This window comes from Schistocerca gregaria, chromosome 2, assembly GCF_023897955.1.
Source record: "Schistocerca gregaria isolate iqSchGreg1 chromosome 2, iqSchGreg1.2, whole genome shotgun sequence".
Taxonomy (NCBI): Eukaryota; Metazoa; Arthropoda; class Insecta; order Orthoptera; family Acrididae; genus Schistocerca; species Schistocerca gregaria.
Window position 1 is genome coordinate 919,849,882 of NC_064921.1, and position 17,086 is coordinate 919,866,967.

The 17,086-nt window shown below is 40.1% G+C and overlaps 1 protein-coding gene across 1 annotated transcript in view; it reads right to left on the minus strand.

Moving 5' to 3' along the window:
- Positions 1-17,086, minus strand: part of LOC126335351 (brefeldin A-inhibited guanine nucleotide-exchange protein 3) — a 295,547-nt gene that overhangs the window by 259,133 nt on the left and 19,328 nt on the right. The gene's annotated exons all lie outside the window — the stretch shown is intronic.

The window sequence follows — 17,086 nt, forward strand, 5'->3', positions numbered from 1 at the left end:
TCTGAATAATTTCTTTTATTTCATCGTACATTTCTTCAATTTCTTCGTCATCTGCAGAGCTAGTTGGCATATAAACTTGTACTACTGTAGTAGGTGTGGGCTTCGTATCTATCTTGGCCACAATAATGCGTTCACTATGCTGTTTGTAGTAGCTTATCCGCATTCCTATTTTCCTATTCATTATTAAACCTACTCCTGCATTACCCCTATTTGATTTTGTGTTTATAACCCTGTAATCACCTGACCAGAAGTCTTGTTCCTCCTGCCACCGAACTTCACTAATTCCCACTATATCTAACTTTAACCTATCCATTTCCCTTTTTAAATTTTCTAACCTACCTGCCCGATTAAGGGATCTGACATTCCACGCTCCGATCCGTAGAACGCCAGTTTTCTTTCTCCTGATAACGACATCCTCCTGAGTAGTCCCCGCCCGGAGATCCGAATGGGGGACTATTTTACCTCCGGAATATTTTACCCAAGAGGATGCCATCATCATTTAATCATACAGTAAAGCTGCATGTTGAACATTTGTTGGAGTAAATACTTCAGGCAGTACGTAAATACGATTTTGACAGCTTAAAATAGCATAAAGTTCATACTCATTGCTATTTTAAGCTGTCAAAATCGTATTTACATACTGCCTGAAGTTTCATTTAATGTCAATAACAGTCACGGTAAAGCCTAACCTAAAAATGTTCGCATTTAAAGAAATTAAAATTTTTCAGTTCTGGTAAGTTTTAAACTCACGACCCTCCATGCAACAGTCTAGTATCATAACCACTACACCACGGTGACTGTGCTATTCAGCTTCTTCTGCTACAATATGACCTCTGTCGTTTCTGGTGCCATATCGTAACTTTCCCACTGAAAGGGCATTCTTTAATTTGTTCTACTTTCACAACAAACTCCGTCATTATTATTTTCTGTGCATGTCTGTGCAGGTACTCCTACTCCTTGTAAAAATGCAATTTTGTTGGTCCATGGGTTTGAATGTTTTTTATTTTATTTTTAGAACAACAGTGCTATTCTGTCTTAAATGCCCTAAACTTTTGTAAAAATATTTTTAATTTCTCACTTAGAATAATGCCTACAGCTTAACCTCCTACCTGCAATGTCCCTTTGTAATACAAACAGATGTTCTGATAGCAACACTATACCATTTCCTCTTACTTGGTGTTGCAATTCCAGTATCCTATTTTTAGATCCCAGAATTCTGTAATTTGTTGTATCAAAATAAATAAATAGAAACAGCTGTATTTTCTAGGGTCATATTATGATTGTATATTTAATCAACTTAATGTAGTAATTTGGGGGAAAGGAGGTGGATGGAAGAGAAGGACTCAGAAGCAGCTGGGAGTGCTCTGTGGCCTCAAGGTGATGCCAAAGTTTCCTGTGGCCAACACTACTAATATTCTTTCCCTCTGTTCAGAATACAGACATTCTAGGAACTTGCACTGTCAAAAGGTCATCTGAGGACCAAATGGTACCCAAATGTGCCGGATCCCAAAAATGTTGGTGAGATTTGCAAAACCTCAGCAGATCTATGATCGTAGCAGTTTCGGCCTATATCAGAGTGCTTCAAAATCTGTGAGCTGATTTGATGTCAGCATAAGTCTCCAGTCAATATACGAGGTGTGATAGGAAAATTTTAAGAATGGGCTTGTAATTGTACAATGATGGTACTTAGGTGCTACTGTAATGCATCTCCTTCAAAATAGCCCCCTTCTAACTGAACACATTGACTCCAACGTTGTTTCCAGTTTTGGAAACATTCCTGGAATTTTTTTTCCTGAAATGTATTAAGGATGCTCTCCGTATTTTCCTGGATGTCTTCAATAGTCAAACCGCTTCCCTTTCAGTGAAAATTTCAGTTTAGGGAACAGGTAGAAGTCTGCAGGGGCCAAATCATGGGAATATGGTAGTTGTAGAAGCACAGGAATTTTGAATTTGGTCAAAAATTAAATGATGGAGAATGCATGATGAGCCTGAGCATTGCCAAGATGTAGCACCCTTTCCACAATGCTGGCCTTTTCTCCCGCACCTTTTCGCGCAAACGCTCTAGGACACATTTGTAGCATTCCTGATTAATTGTCTCTCCTCCAGGGGTAAATTCATGATGCACAATACCGGTAGAATCGAATGAAGGGGAAAAAAATCGCCAACATTGTCTTTACCTTTGACAGACTTTGACGTGGTTTTTTGGTCATGGAGAACCTTGAGCCTTCCAATGGGAAGAATGCACTTTGGTTTCAGCACCGTATCCTTACACCCACTATTTGTCACCTGTAATTACCCTCTTTAACAAATCTGAGTAAATTTTAGTCTGATTAATCAGTTCTTGGCACACTTAAAGTCGGTATTGTCTCTGGTCACCTGACAACACTTTTGGAATGAATTTTGCGGACACTCAACACATGTTCAGATCTTCAGTTAAAATTGCCTTAACTGCATAGAAACTTAAATTAAGTTCATCAGCCACCTCCCTAATTGTAAGTCTATGATCAGAGTGCACTAAGCCGTGAACTTTCACAACATTTTCACTTGTTTTTGAGGTGAAAGGGCAGCGGGACCGTGGTTCATCTTCAAATGATTCACGGCCTTTTTTTAAATCTGTTGAACCAGACAAAAACATTTGACTGGCTCATACAATTATCTCCAAAAGCTGTTTTTAATAGTTCATACGTCTCAGAAACTGATTTCTTAGTTTTAAAACAAAACTTCACACAAACTTGTTGCTCCATTTTTACGTTCATTTTCAAGCAGACAGAATCCGGCTACAGGCCCTAACAGACCTGCACCTGACCAGCCGCCACAATGAACTGAATAAAGGAAACGCAGTTTCCTGTCAGAGGGTATTCGAGGACAAGGCAATGACTCACTCACTCCCCACCCTCTGTGTACCTGCCCACCAAACCATTCTTGAAACTTTCCGATCACACCACATAGTTATTTAGCAATTGATGTCTCTGTGTCACATGTACAACATTTAGTCAAGAACGAAGCAGACTGACTCACCACACAGTCTGCATTGCAGGTTGATTAGCAGACCATCCATATTTGTTCTCCACAAAGAAACCAATCAAAAGTGTTAACTTATGGTTGCATTACATGAACGTTTACAATGGGAATGGGGCTCTATCCTTGTTAAAGCCCTTTATCCTCAATATGATGTAATTAGTACTCTCCCCATGGTTTTCAGTATAGTCACCTTTTTGCAGCATTATCATTAAGATCATCTGCACATAAAAGAAAAAGGAGTAAAAGTCGAGGACCCTGTGTAGATCCTTATAGTCCATGACTGATTAGCAATTCTGCTGATGAACACAATGTGGTTTTTGTAATGTTTCCAGAGGTTGTGTCATTCGTTGCTTTATATGACAGAACTTAATCCATTCACTTGCCAAATATAGAATTCCTTTTCTTTCCAAACCATTTGGTAAAGTTATCATTATAAGAAGCATCATAGGCTTTAGATAGGTCCATAGACATCCCAGTGTTTGTTTGTTTGTTTCTTTTACATGGATTTTAGGAAATCATGCTAATACGTACTGACAAATCATAAGTGACTAAATCCTAGTTCGTAATCTGACAGTAGTGAATTCTTTTTTATAAATCTAGCAGCGTATAAAAAAGGTTACTTCAGGAAATCACGGTATGAAGAGTACTCACAAAATTATAATTATCACCTCAAAAAATAAGGCCACATAATTTATTTCCTGCAACCCTGGCACAAATTTAAATTCTTACACCACAGGTTAGAACATACACAGATACCATAATAAGCAGAAAACAGACAATCCAACAAAAGAAACTCACCAAAATGATAAACCACACAAACACCTACCAATCCCACCACCAATACAACAAACACACCTTTCACAAAAGAGTGATTTATCTAACAGACATACAATTATCTGACCAGGAAAGCAGCCTACTTAAAAAGGGTCCAAACATAACAAACACAATAGTGTCACACAAGACGGTAGAAAATATCATAACAGAAACTGAACACATCATAAATCAACAAGAAAAACGAAACCCACCCGAATTCAATGCAAATCTAACAAGAGAACTAGTTGCTGAGGAAATAAGAAACATAATCAAAGGGAATGAAACCACCATACAAGAAAACACTAGGACTGCTGAAAAAAAAACTACACTCCTGGAAATGGAAAAAAGAACACATTGACACCGGTGTGTCAGACCCACCATACTTGCTCCGGACACTGCAAGAGGGCTGTACAAGCAATGATCACACGCACGGCACAGCGGACACACCAGGAACCGCGGTGTTGGCCGTCGAATGGCGCTAGCTGCGCAGCATTTGTGCACCGCCGCCGTCAGTGTCAGCCAGTTTGCCGTGGCATACGGAGCTCCATCGCATTCTTTGACACTGGTAGCATGCGGCGACAGCGTGGACGTGAACCGTATGTGCAGTTGACGGACTTTGAGCGAGGGCGTATAGTGGGCATGCGGGAGGCCGGGTGGACGTACCGCCGAATTGCTCAACACGTGGGGCGTGAGGTCTCCACAGTACATCGATGTTGTCGCCAGTGGTCGGCGGAAGGTGCACGTGCCCGTCGACCTGGGACCGGACCGCAGGGACGCACGGATGCACGCCAAGACCGTAGGATCCTACGCAGTGCCGTAGGGGAACGCACCGCCACTTCCCAGCAAATTAGGGACACTGTTGCTCCTGGGAGGACCATTCGCAACCGTCTCCATGAAGCTGGGCTACGGTCCCGCACACCGTTAGGCCGTCTTCCGCTCACGCCCCAACATCGTGCAGCCCGCCTCCAGTGGTGTCGCGACAGGCATGAATGGAGGGACGAATGGAGACGTGTCGTCTTCAGCGATGAGAGTCGCTTCTGCCTTGGTGCCAATGATGGTCGTATGCGTGTTTGGCGCCGTGCAGGTGAGCGCCACATACAGGACTGCATACGACCGAGGCACAAAGGGCCAACACCCGGCATCATGGTGTGGGGAGCGATCTCCTACACTGGCCGTACACCTCTGGTGATCGTCGAGGGGACACTGAATAGTGCACGGTACATCCAAACCGTCATCGAACCCATCGTTCTACCAGTCCTAGACCGGCAAGGGAACTTGCTGTTCCAACAGGACAATGCACGTCCGCATGTATCCCGTGCCACCCAACGTGCTCTAGAAGGTGTAAGTCAACTACCCTGGCCAGCAAGATCTCCGGATCTGTCCCCCATTGAGCATGTTTGGGACTGGATGAAGCGTCGTCTCACGCGGTCTGCACGTCCAGCACGAACGCTGGTCCAACTGAGGCGCCAGGTGGAAATGGCATGGCAAGCCGTTCCACAGGACTACATCCAGCATCTCTACGATCGTCTCCATGGGAGAATAGCAGCCTGCATTGCTGCGAAAGGTGGATATACACTGTACTAGTGCCGACATTGTGCATGCTCTGTTGCCTGTGTCTATGTGCCTGTGGTTCTGTCAGTGTGATCATGTGATTTATCTGACCCCAGGAATGTGTCAATAAAGTTTCCCCTTCCTGGGACAATGAATTCACGCTGTTCTTATTTCAATTTCCAGGAGTGTATAATATGCCATCTTCACAAAATCCGACAAGGTTAATTCACTAGTAGTCATAAACAAATAGGAATACATTCATAAAACATCAGAATTCATGCAAAGCAACAACATCAGAGAATTAAGAAGTGACCCAACAAACCGATACCAAAGTAAGTTACAGAAAACCTTGAAAAACATAGGAACGATTTTCACAGAAACACAGATTAAAAGAATGATACAGAAAAATCCCAAGGCTCCCACCCTAAAATCGTTGCCTGAAGTTCACAAACCTGGAATATCTATACATCCATTGATAAACTTCACCAAAGCACCGACATATTACTTAGCCAAACACACACACACAGAAACACACACACACACACACACACACACACACACACTGCTACAGACAATATACAAATACACTGAAAACATAAGTCTAAAGAACTCAAGTGACTTAATAGAAAAAATAAGAAACGAAAACATACCAAACACAGCAACACTGATCTCATTTGACATAATTTCCATGTACACACACATTCCAACAGAACAACCATCAACATCATAGAAAGAAAACCTCCAACTACAAAGAAACATACCCAAAACAAACATACAAGTAATATCAGCCATACTCAGGCTCATCACAGAGCAAAACTTCTTCACATTCAACAACAGATTTTACTCTCAACAAGATGAACTACCCATGGGATCCCCAACCAGTAGCTGCTTAGCTGACATTTTCCACAAATAGATAGAAAAACAAATCCTTGACAAAATGGTAACACCAAAACAATACTAAATAATATATTGGTGCAGATATGTAGATGACATAATTTGCTTAATAGATAAACCACAGCCTTGCATAAAAGAAATTCATGACAACATAAATTCCATCCACCCACAAATACAATTCACCATTGAAACACAATCAGACGAAAAACTTAATTTCTTCGGTCTCACCATACACAAGAGAAACAACAAACATGAATTCACAATCTACAGAAAACCCACAATTCGTAACCAATCCAATCTCCCCATAACTCACAAAGAAGCCAAATTGAGATATTTACTCCACAGACTGAACAAAATACCCATGAACAAACATGATTACACACAAGAACTGAACACAATAAAACAAATTGCACTGGAGAATAGATATGGTGCAAAAAGAGTAGACAAAATAAACCACAAAATACAAAAACAAACAACACATAACCATCGAACACACACACAAGCAAATACAACACAACACACAACAAATCAGCACACAGTAAGCAACAAATGACACATAATGACTTACAACAACGAAGTCACACACAGGGTGGGTAATATACTAAAGATACAAGGACTCAATATAGCATACAGAACCAACACCACAATACAAAGCAGACTTGGAAGAAATACCACCAACAGTACAAATACAGCCAGTCTGGTATATACCAACTTACTTGCAACTGCTGTCAGTCTGTATAAGTAGGACAAACATGCAGGAATTTCTGAACCAGGTATACAGAATACCTCAGAGCACTGAAAAGCATGAGCTCACACTCAACGTTTGCAGACCACCTGATACACACAATCACCATCCAACAAACATTGAAAGTAGCAGCTTATACCAAAAATTAACTATAGAAGAAAACTATCATATCCAAAAATCAATAGCCCAAGGAAACAGAATACTCAATGAATACACATCACTGTGCAACAAAACCCCCTTCGCCACAACAGAAGTACTATATCTACCTCCCTCCCTCCCTCCCTCTGCCCCAGTCCCCAAAAACCACACACACACACACACACACACACACACACACACACACACACACACACACAAACCACACACCAAAGACGCCAAATGCACATCAAACTCGTGTGCCTCACCCAGCAAAACACGCTATGAAACAAATGAATACCACACAGCCATTACAACATGTACTGCCTATGTTTTGAGAAATCAGAAAAAGTACAGTGCCAAGAGACGATAGATAACGAAGTAAGCCTATTCCCTTCACTAACATCATAGAAGAAAGCACCACAATATCAAAACTAAGTTACACACAAAAAAGGTGATACAGACTCATTTCCATTTGTTAAATAAACAGAAAAATAAAAATTACATTTTTGCTGTTTGCAAATGAGACGTTGTATGTTGTGTAGCAGAATAGCTACCAAAATAAATGTCCAATAGCATCATGTAAGGTATGTAAACTAATGCATACATCCATTTTCTGCCAATTCAGCTATAAAAGGAATAATGCTGTAAACAACACAAATGTTAATAAGTAACACTTTTACAGTTAAAAATAAAAATTAAACCCACTGAAGATAGCAAAAAAAGTGATGAAACATGTACGGGTGAAACAAAACAGAAAAAAAAGGTGTCTTGCATAAGGTGGAATTTTTCATCCTATGTAATTTGTTTTCTGCATTTGAAGTGGAATGACACTGTAACAATCCGTGCTGAGTTGGTGGAAACATACAGCAACAATCCAACATCCAACTTCACAATGGTGACGCTTCCAATGTTGTCAAATAATTCTGAATGACAAAGAATGAAGTGGAAGACCGTCTCTCTGTGAAAAACAGGGAATCACAAGAGAAGTGGGACAACAACGACTAGTGTATTATGATCAAGGTGATAGTAAAAAAAGTGAAAAATAAGTCATATATCAGTTTTCTACATCTTGCATGATGCTTTGGACACAACAAATGCTGTTCTGGGATTGCACGCACCAATTTAAAAATCCTGCCAAAATGAAGCAGGAGCAAAGATGCTGCAGCTGTGTCACTCCAGTCCAGATGAATTCTTTAGCTGCCTAATCATCATATTTAAGTGTTGGGATTATCACTATGACCTCAAGATAAACGAGCAAAGCAAATGTTGGAAACATTTGGATTCAATACTATTTAAAAAGAAAAAAAAAAAAACATGAGAACCTGACCATTGTTGGGCAAGGTGGGGCTGACTGTTAATTGTGACTGCAATGGACGGGTGCAAATAGATTATGCTCATAAGGGGCAAGTTACAAGAGCATACTGCCAGAATCTCCTCACAAGGATACAGGAGGCTAGCAAGACAAAGTGTTGCAATAACCTATCCAACATTCTGCTTTTGTGGGCTGATCAATGATTGCTTTCTCTTTTCTTGCAATTTGTTCCCTCAAAATAAATAAATAGTAGAAACAACTGGATTTCTGAGGCTAATATTATTATTGTCTATTTAATCAAGCTTCATGTAGTAATTGAGAGGAGAGGGGGAAGGGGGGGGGGGGAGGAGGAGGAGGAGGAGGAGGAGGCGGAGAGCACAGGAGCAGCTGTAAGTGCCCTGTGGCCTGAAGTTGATACACTAGTTCTCTCCTTGCATGTTGGGCATTTCCAGAACGATGATTAGATGCTTTTCAAGGTCGAGTATTTCCTGAACAGCCAAATGGCAGATTTCTACGAAGTCTCTGCCAAGCCATTTACTGTTGGGAAAATTCATTAAGCTATTAGACGGGGTAGTAAAAGAAAACATACTAGGAATAAATGGGAAGTTACTATATGTGGAGATTTCAAAACAGATTTCATCTCCAATAGTTATGATCAAGGATACCTAGAACTGATTTGGCTTGACCCTCACAGTTAGATGTGAGCCCCATAAAATTACCTACCTAAGCAATGGCAGCAAAAACAAATACCCTTCAATCAGTTTTAACCAAGAAAGGAAAGCTAAGATTTCACAGGCTTGCTGGCTCAGTTACATTTTTCAGAGAGATTTTACAGGCCGGGAAATAGGAACATGTTTACCAAGGACATATAGCAGATGATAAATTTAATTCTTTTTTACATATATTATTACAACATAACATATCCAGTTTCATTTTACAAGGAGTCAGGTACATTCACAGCAGATGCTGACAAAGAAGGTGGATAAAATCTAGAATCAAAATCCCTTGTGCAAGGATGCGAGAGATACATTTAATACAAAGGATTGGCTGTAATCAAGACTTAAAAATACACCATAAAATCAAGATTTAAAAATACACCATAAGCAGTACTGTAAAATTCTTTAACAGGTCTTCCAAAAGATGAAAACACATACTATGCACGAAAAATTTAAAATGGCAGGAACAAGGCAAGGACAATTTTGGCATTATTAGGCAGGGAACAAATAAACTTGGTAACGCAAATGATATTGAACTTCCAAATGGCAGAAATAGCGAGACAAGTGATATGAAATTATAATCATTGGCTATTAAACTCCCTGAATTCTTCATAACAGCAGCTGAAAGCATGGGGACAAGAAACTGTTCATCAAAAGTAGATCCAGTAAACTTACTTAGACAGATAATAAGTACTCCACCATCACACAGTCTTCCAAACCCATGTGTCAGAGAGATCACCAAAATTATTAGGTCACTAAAAAGAAGCCAACATACTACAAGCTTGTGCAGACTTGGTAATGCCACCCTTGAGTTACCTTCATAATCAGTGGATGTGTCAAGGAGTATTTCCTGAAAGACTGAAATATGCTGCAGTAATGCCAGTATTCAAAACTATATGTAAGAAACTCACCTAATTACTGACCAATATCACCCCTTCCCATGTTCTCAAAAAGTTTTGAGTAGCTTGCAACAGAATACTGAACCTATTGAGCCATCATTATGAGAATAACATTTTAACAACAGCTCAGTTTGGCTTCTGCACAGGCTTCTCTACTGAGAATGCAATATATAATCTCAAAAACTCAGTTCTAGAAGAACTAAACTACAAAAATTACCCTGTAAGCATTTTCTGTGGATCTTTCCAAGGCCTTCAACTGTGTAGGACATAGAATTCTCCAAGAGAAATTAAAATGGTATGGAATTAAAGGTATTCTCCTTGGATGGACGGAGCCATATCTTAACAACAGAAAACACAGGGGTTACATTAACAAATGATACGACAAGAATAAAACTAAATTTGTGAGGGAACTCCTATTCGTGACCTACAAAAAGTTTTAAATGAGCACACTGGAGGACTCTTCAAAAACTGTAATATTTGCTGACAACACAATCACATTGATAAAAGACCCCAACACATAAACATCAGATACAGCCAAGAGAATAATGGAACAAGGTTACAACAAGTTCACAGCCAACAACTCAACTCTTACTCTTGCAAAAACTCATATTATGTAACACTAAACAAATAAATGTGACTTACATGCATCAGAAGTAGGGATCATTGGGCATACATTGGATGATGCTCCATGTGTGAACTTAACCCTCTTCAGGAGTGTAGACTCAAACTTACATGGCAACACACAATACTTCCTAATGATGATTGTGGTTAACTTCAGAAGTGAATTTATGCTTTTAGTATCCTAACAAGCAGACATCGCGATGGAGGCAGAAAAGCTGGTATGTTCATTGTGGCAGGACAATGTGGATCAGTGGATCACTGCCATGGGAAAGGGGGGGGGGAGGGGGGGTTCATGTGACATGCACACGTGGTATGGGCAGACCTGCTGACAGAATGTGTACCTGCTGAGAACAGTAAGCTGGGCTGGGTAGTTTTAACACCAAGCTCAACCACCGTGGACCTCACTTTGCACTTCCACCAGTGCATTTTTTCCTTGTGCTCACCCACCAGCCAGCCAAGGCAGTCACATGTTGTGTTTATCACCATGCTTGTCTCTTCTCAGTTTCAGATTTTCTGCTTCCTGTCGACCAAATTGCATGGTGATTTTTATTTCCTCTTACAGGGTTCAGTTGTACAAATGGTTTGAGCCACTGTTGGCCCAGACGATACCTTGCGCCAACAGTACTGTTGGGTGTCATTGTTACAACTGAGCAGATACTACAATGATGAATTCAGCAATTCACAAAACAATATTAGAAGCAGAAATAATTTCCCTATAGACTGTGCCTCCCTGTCTAGGAATCAGAATGGAGTTTTACACTCTGATGCAAAAGTCTATGACAGGCTCTCAATGGAAACTAGGCAAGAAATTGAAAATCCCAAAATATTTAAAAAATGACTCCTCACTACCCACTCCTTCTACAGTATATCTATCTACCTGGACTCAGGACTGTAAATTCTGCCTAACTGTAATATTTTTAATAGAATCTGATTTTGCCAGTATACAGACAGCTAATAGTGGTCTGTTTAAAGTTTGGAGTATCAGATAATAACAGCAACTGAGTAGATAGGAGGAGCAGTGGCTTTCATTTAAGTAGTTCTATTTTTTCATAACATACAAACATAAAGTAATCTGGAACTAATTACAGTAATTATCAATTTGAGTAGTTAAGTGCTAGCCACAATTTATTGTTCATATACTTTACAGAAGTAGTCAGCACTGGTTACTTGTGCCTACTGACTCATTCTACATCTCTGAAATCTCTCCTTCATGATGGACTCTTGGAACACGTGTGAATGAATGAACTGATGATGCATTAAATGGTAAATATGTAGATAAGAATTAAAACCACCATCAAGTTTTTGATTGCAGCTTGATATATATTTTCTGAGGTGATTAAACTTTTATGGCTACCCCTCATAAGCTTGTAATTGTTTACATTATCTGCTGTATCCTTCTAATGTAATGTGGGAAATCAGGGAAGGGGGGGGGGGGGTGAGGGGTAGTGACTTTAGCAAGCTTTGGAAAATTGGAGAATTACCCATAGAAAAAGAGAGATTAATTGTAGACATGAAAGTTTCTACAGTAAATATCCTGTGTGTCTTATAATACAATCTGGATTGTACTCAAAATCACATTTTTTTTCTTTTTCTTTTTAGCAAAATTTCCAATACAATGGTTTGTCTGAGTACCATCATGGGTACTGACAAGAGACAGAATGAATATTTTTGATTAACTTCCTTTCCTGAGAGGAAAAGTTTTAGGAAGGTAATGTTATGAGGGAAAATCGTAAAATAATGCACAATAAATTTTTTAACAAAAAGTTTAATGTTGTTGTTGTTGTTGTTGTTGTTGTTGTTGTTGTCGTCTTCAGTCCTGAGACTGGTTTGATGCAGCTCTCCATGCTACTCTATCCTGTGCAAGCTTATTCATCTCCCAGTACCTACTGCAACCTACATCCTTCTGAATCTGCTTAGTGTATTCATCTCTCGGTCTCCCTCTATGATTTTTACCCTTTACGCTGCCCTCCAATGCTAAATTTGTGATCCCTTGATGCCTCGGAACATGTCCTACCAACCGGTCCCCCCTCCTTGTCAAGTTGTGCCACAAACTCCACTCCTCCCCAATTCTGTCCAATACCTCCTCATTAGTTATGTGGTCTACCCATCTAATCTTCAGCATTCTTCTGTAACACCACATTTCGAAAGGTTCTATTCTCTTCTTGTCCAAACTATTTATCGTCCATGTTTCACTTCCATATATGGCTACACTCCATACAAAAACTTTCAGAAACAATTTCCTGACAATTAAATCAATACTCGATGTTAACAAATTTCTCTTCTTCAGACACTTTAAGTGTCTCATTTCCTAATTTAATTCCCTCAGCATCACCTGACTTAATTCGACTACATTCCATTATTCTCGTTTTGCTTTTGTTGATGTTCATCTTGTATACTCCCTTCAAGACACTGTCCATTCCGTTCAACTGCTCTTCCAAGTTCTTTGCTGTCTCCGACAGATTACAATGTCATTGACGAACCTCAACGTTTTTATTTCTTCTCCATGGACTTTAATACCTACTCCGTATTTTTCTTTTGCTTCCTTCACTACTTGCTCAATATACAGATTTAATAAAATCGGGGACAGGCTACAACCCTGTCTCACTCCCTTCCCAACCGCTGCTTCCCTTTCATGCCCCTCGACTCTTATAACTGCCATCTGGTTTCTGTACAAATTGTAAATAGCCCTTCGCTCCCTGTATTTTACCCCTGCCACCTTTAGAATTTGAAAGAGAGTATTCCAGTCAACATTATCAAAAGCTTTCTCTAAGTCTACAAATGCTAGAAATGTAGGTTTGCCTTTCCTTAATCTATTTTCTAATAAGTCATAGGGTCAGTAATGCCTCATGTGTTCCAACATTTCTGCGGAATCCAAACTGATCTTCGCCGAGGTTGGCTTCTACCAATTTTTCTATTTGTCTGTAAAGAATTCGCATTAGTATTTTGCAGCTGTGACCAATTAAACTGATAGTTCAGTAATTTTAACATCTGTCAACACCTGCTTTCTTTGGGATTGGAATTATTATATTTTTCTTAAAGTCTGAGGGTATTTCGCCTGTCTCATACATCTTGCTCACCAGATGGTAGAGTTTGGTAGGACTGACTCTCCTCTGGTTTAGTCAGTTTATCCAGGTCCCATCTCCTTAAATTTCCACCTTTTTGCAAGCCATCAGTAGTTCCAATGGAATGTTGTCTACTCCTGGGGCTTTGTTTCAATTTAGGTCTTTGAGTGGTCTGTCAAACTCTTCATGCAGTATCGTATCTCCCATTTCATCCTCATCTACATCCTCTTCCATTTCCATAATATTGTCCTCAAGTACATCGCCCTTGTATAGACCCTCTACATACCCCTCCCACCTTTCTACTTTCCCTTCTTTGCTTAGAACTGGGCTTCCATCTGAGCTCTTGATATTCATGCATGTGGTTCTCTTTTCTCCAAAGATCTCTTTAATTTTCCTGTAGGCAGTATCTATCTTACCCCTAGTGAGATAAGCCTCTACATCCTTACATTTGTTCTCTAGCCATCCCTGCTTAGCCATTTTGCACTTCCTGTCGATCTCGTTTTTGAGACGTTTGTATTCCCTTTTGCCTGCTTCATTTAATGCGTTTTTATATTCTCTCCTTTCATCAATTAAATTCAATATTTCTTCTGTTACCCAAGGTTTTCTAATAGCCCTTGTCTTTTTACCTACTTGATCCTCTGCTGTCTTCACTACTTCATCCCTCAGAGCTACCCATTCTTCTTCTACTGAACTTCTTTCCCCGACTGCTGCCAATTGTTCCCTTATGCTCTCCCTGAAACTCTGTACAACCTCTGGTTTAGTCAGTTCATCCAGGTCCCATCTTCTTAAATTTCCACCTTTTTGCAGTTTCTTCAGTTTTAATCTACAGTTCATAACCAATAGATTATGGTCAGAGTCCATATCTGCCCCTGGAAATGTCTTACAATTTAAAACCTGGTTCCCAAATCTCTGTCTTACCATTATATAATCTATCTGATACCTTCTAGTATCTCCAGGATTCTTCCATGTATACAACCTTCTTTTATGATTCTTGAACCAAGTGTTAGCTATGATTTAAGTTATGCTCTGTACAAAATTCTACCAGATGGCTTACTCTTTCATTTCTCTCCCCCAATCCATATTCACCCACTATGTTTCCTTCTCTCCCTTTTCCTACTCTCGAATTACAGTCACCCATGACTATTAAATTTTCATCTCCCTTCACTACCTGAATAATTTCTTTTATCTCATCTTACATTTCATCAATTTCTTCATCATCTGCAGAGCTAGTTGGCATATAAACTTGTACTACTGTTGTAGGCGTGGGCTTCCTGTCTATCTTGGCCACAATAATGCATTCACTATGCTGTTGGTAGCAGCTTACCAGCACTCCAATTTTTATTCATTATTAAACCTACTCCTGCATTACCAGTATTTGATTTTGTATTTATAACCCTGTATTCACCTGACCAAAAGTCTTGTTCCTCCTGCCAACGAACTTCATAATTCCCACTATATCTAACTTCAAACTATCCATTTCCCTTTTAAAATTTTCTAACCTACCTGCCTGATTAAGGGATCTGTCATTCCACGCTCCGATCTGTAGAATGCCAGGTTTCTTTCTCCTAATAACGACGTCCTCCTGAGTAGTCCCCGCCCAGAGATCCGAATGGAGGACTATTTTACCTCCAGAATATTTTACCCAAGAGGATGCCATCATCATTTAACCCTACAGTAAAGCTGCATGCCCTCGAGAAAAATTACGGCTGTAGTTTCCCCTTGCTTTGAGCCGTTCGCAGTACCAGCACAGCAAGGTCGTTTTGGTTAGTGTTGCAAGGCCAGATCAGTCAATCATTCAGACTCTTGCCCCTGCAACTACTGAAAAGTCTGCTGCCCCTCTTCAGGAATGGTACGGCCATCTATATCGCTGAGGCACGCAAGCCTCCCCACCAACGGCAAGATCCATGGTTCATGGGGGGGGGGGGGGGGGGGGGGAAATTACAACCGAACGTACACCTTCTACCCATCTTTCTACATAGTCATGCATAATGGTACCAGTTTCAATATGCCCTCTTCATACAAGTGTGGTTAGAGTATAGCCATCTGCAGACTGCTAATATCACCTCCACATGTGTCAAAAGCGTTGGCCAGCATGGGATGAAAGATATGAAAGTCCAATGGTTCATGGTGCAAACTGTATGGTAGATGCCAAAATTTGGCAATTGTCTCATGAACAGGAGCAGCAACATGGAGGCAAGTATTGTCATCAAATGTTTGACAGCATTACCATTATCATTGTGGCATTTGTCGAGCAGGGCACAATGTAACTTAACCAAGGTTTTAATGTAGGCTGCGGCTTCACAGTGGTTCCATGTTCAGCAAAGTCCACCAATAACATTCCATTCATATTTCAGAACACTGTCACAAGCACTTTCCTTGCACACTGTTTTGAACAGTAGTGCTGCTGACAAGATGACTCTTGTATATACTATTATTTATGTATGTTTGATGACGCTGGCACAGATTTTGTGTTTAGCATTTGACGATGATACCATGACTCCAGTGTATTAGGATATGTTTTTATAAAACATATCAGAAAATGGCCATTACAGACTGAACCCGGTAATCTGATGACAAAAATTTGTGACCACAGACATGAAGTAAAGAAAATTTACACTGTGAATTATTATTATTATTATTATTATTATTATTATTATTATTATTATTTTGTATTGGGGAACCAGCATGTTTTCACTCCATACAGGACTTCTTGGTTTCAGGCATGTAGTGGTATACCCACTGCTCATCACCAGTGATGATTCTTTTTTGAAAGTCATGCCCTTCTGCAGCATAATACATTAAGTGATCCAAGGTTGTCATCATTTGCTGGTGCTTGTGATCGTCTGTCAGGTTCTTAGGCATCCAACGAGCACTAACTTTAAGAAACTTCAATGTATCATGAACAACAGTGTACACTGCACCATAGGAAATGCTGATCTGCTGCAATAAGATTCACAGTTTCACATGCCAGTCGTTCACAATTGCTGCCTCAGTAACTCCTACATTCTGTGGGGTTGCAGCTGTTATCAACCGACTGGAGTGTGGCAAATCACTTAAGTTCACACAGTCCTCTTGGAAGAATGCACACCACTTGAAGACATTGCTACAGTCCATACAGTTGTCCCCATATCACATGTACCTGTGAATTTCAGTCAGTTTATGCCCTTTGGCCCACAAATATTGAACTACATTTCATTGCTCTTCACAAGTTGATGACAGTAACATGCGTGTCATGTTTGTTTCATGGTTCAGGCTTTTCTTGTTAGAGCTGCACATTGAAACAAAGTACCCTCTATAGCACAAACTTCAAATTA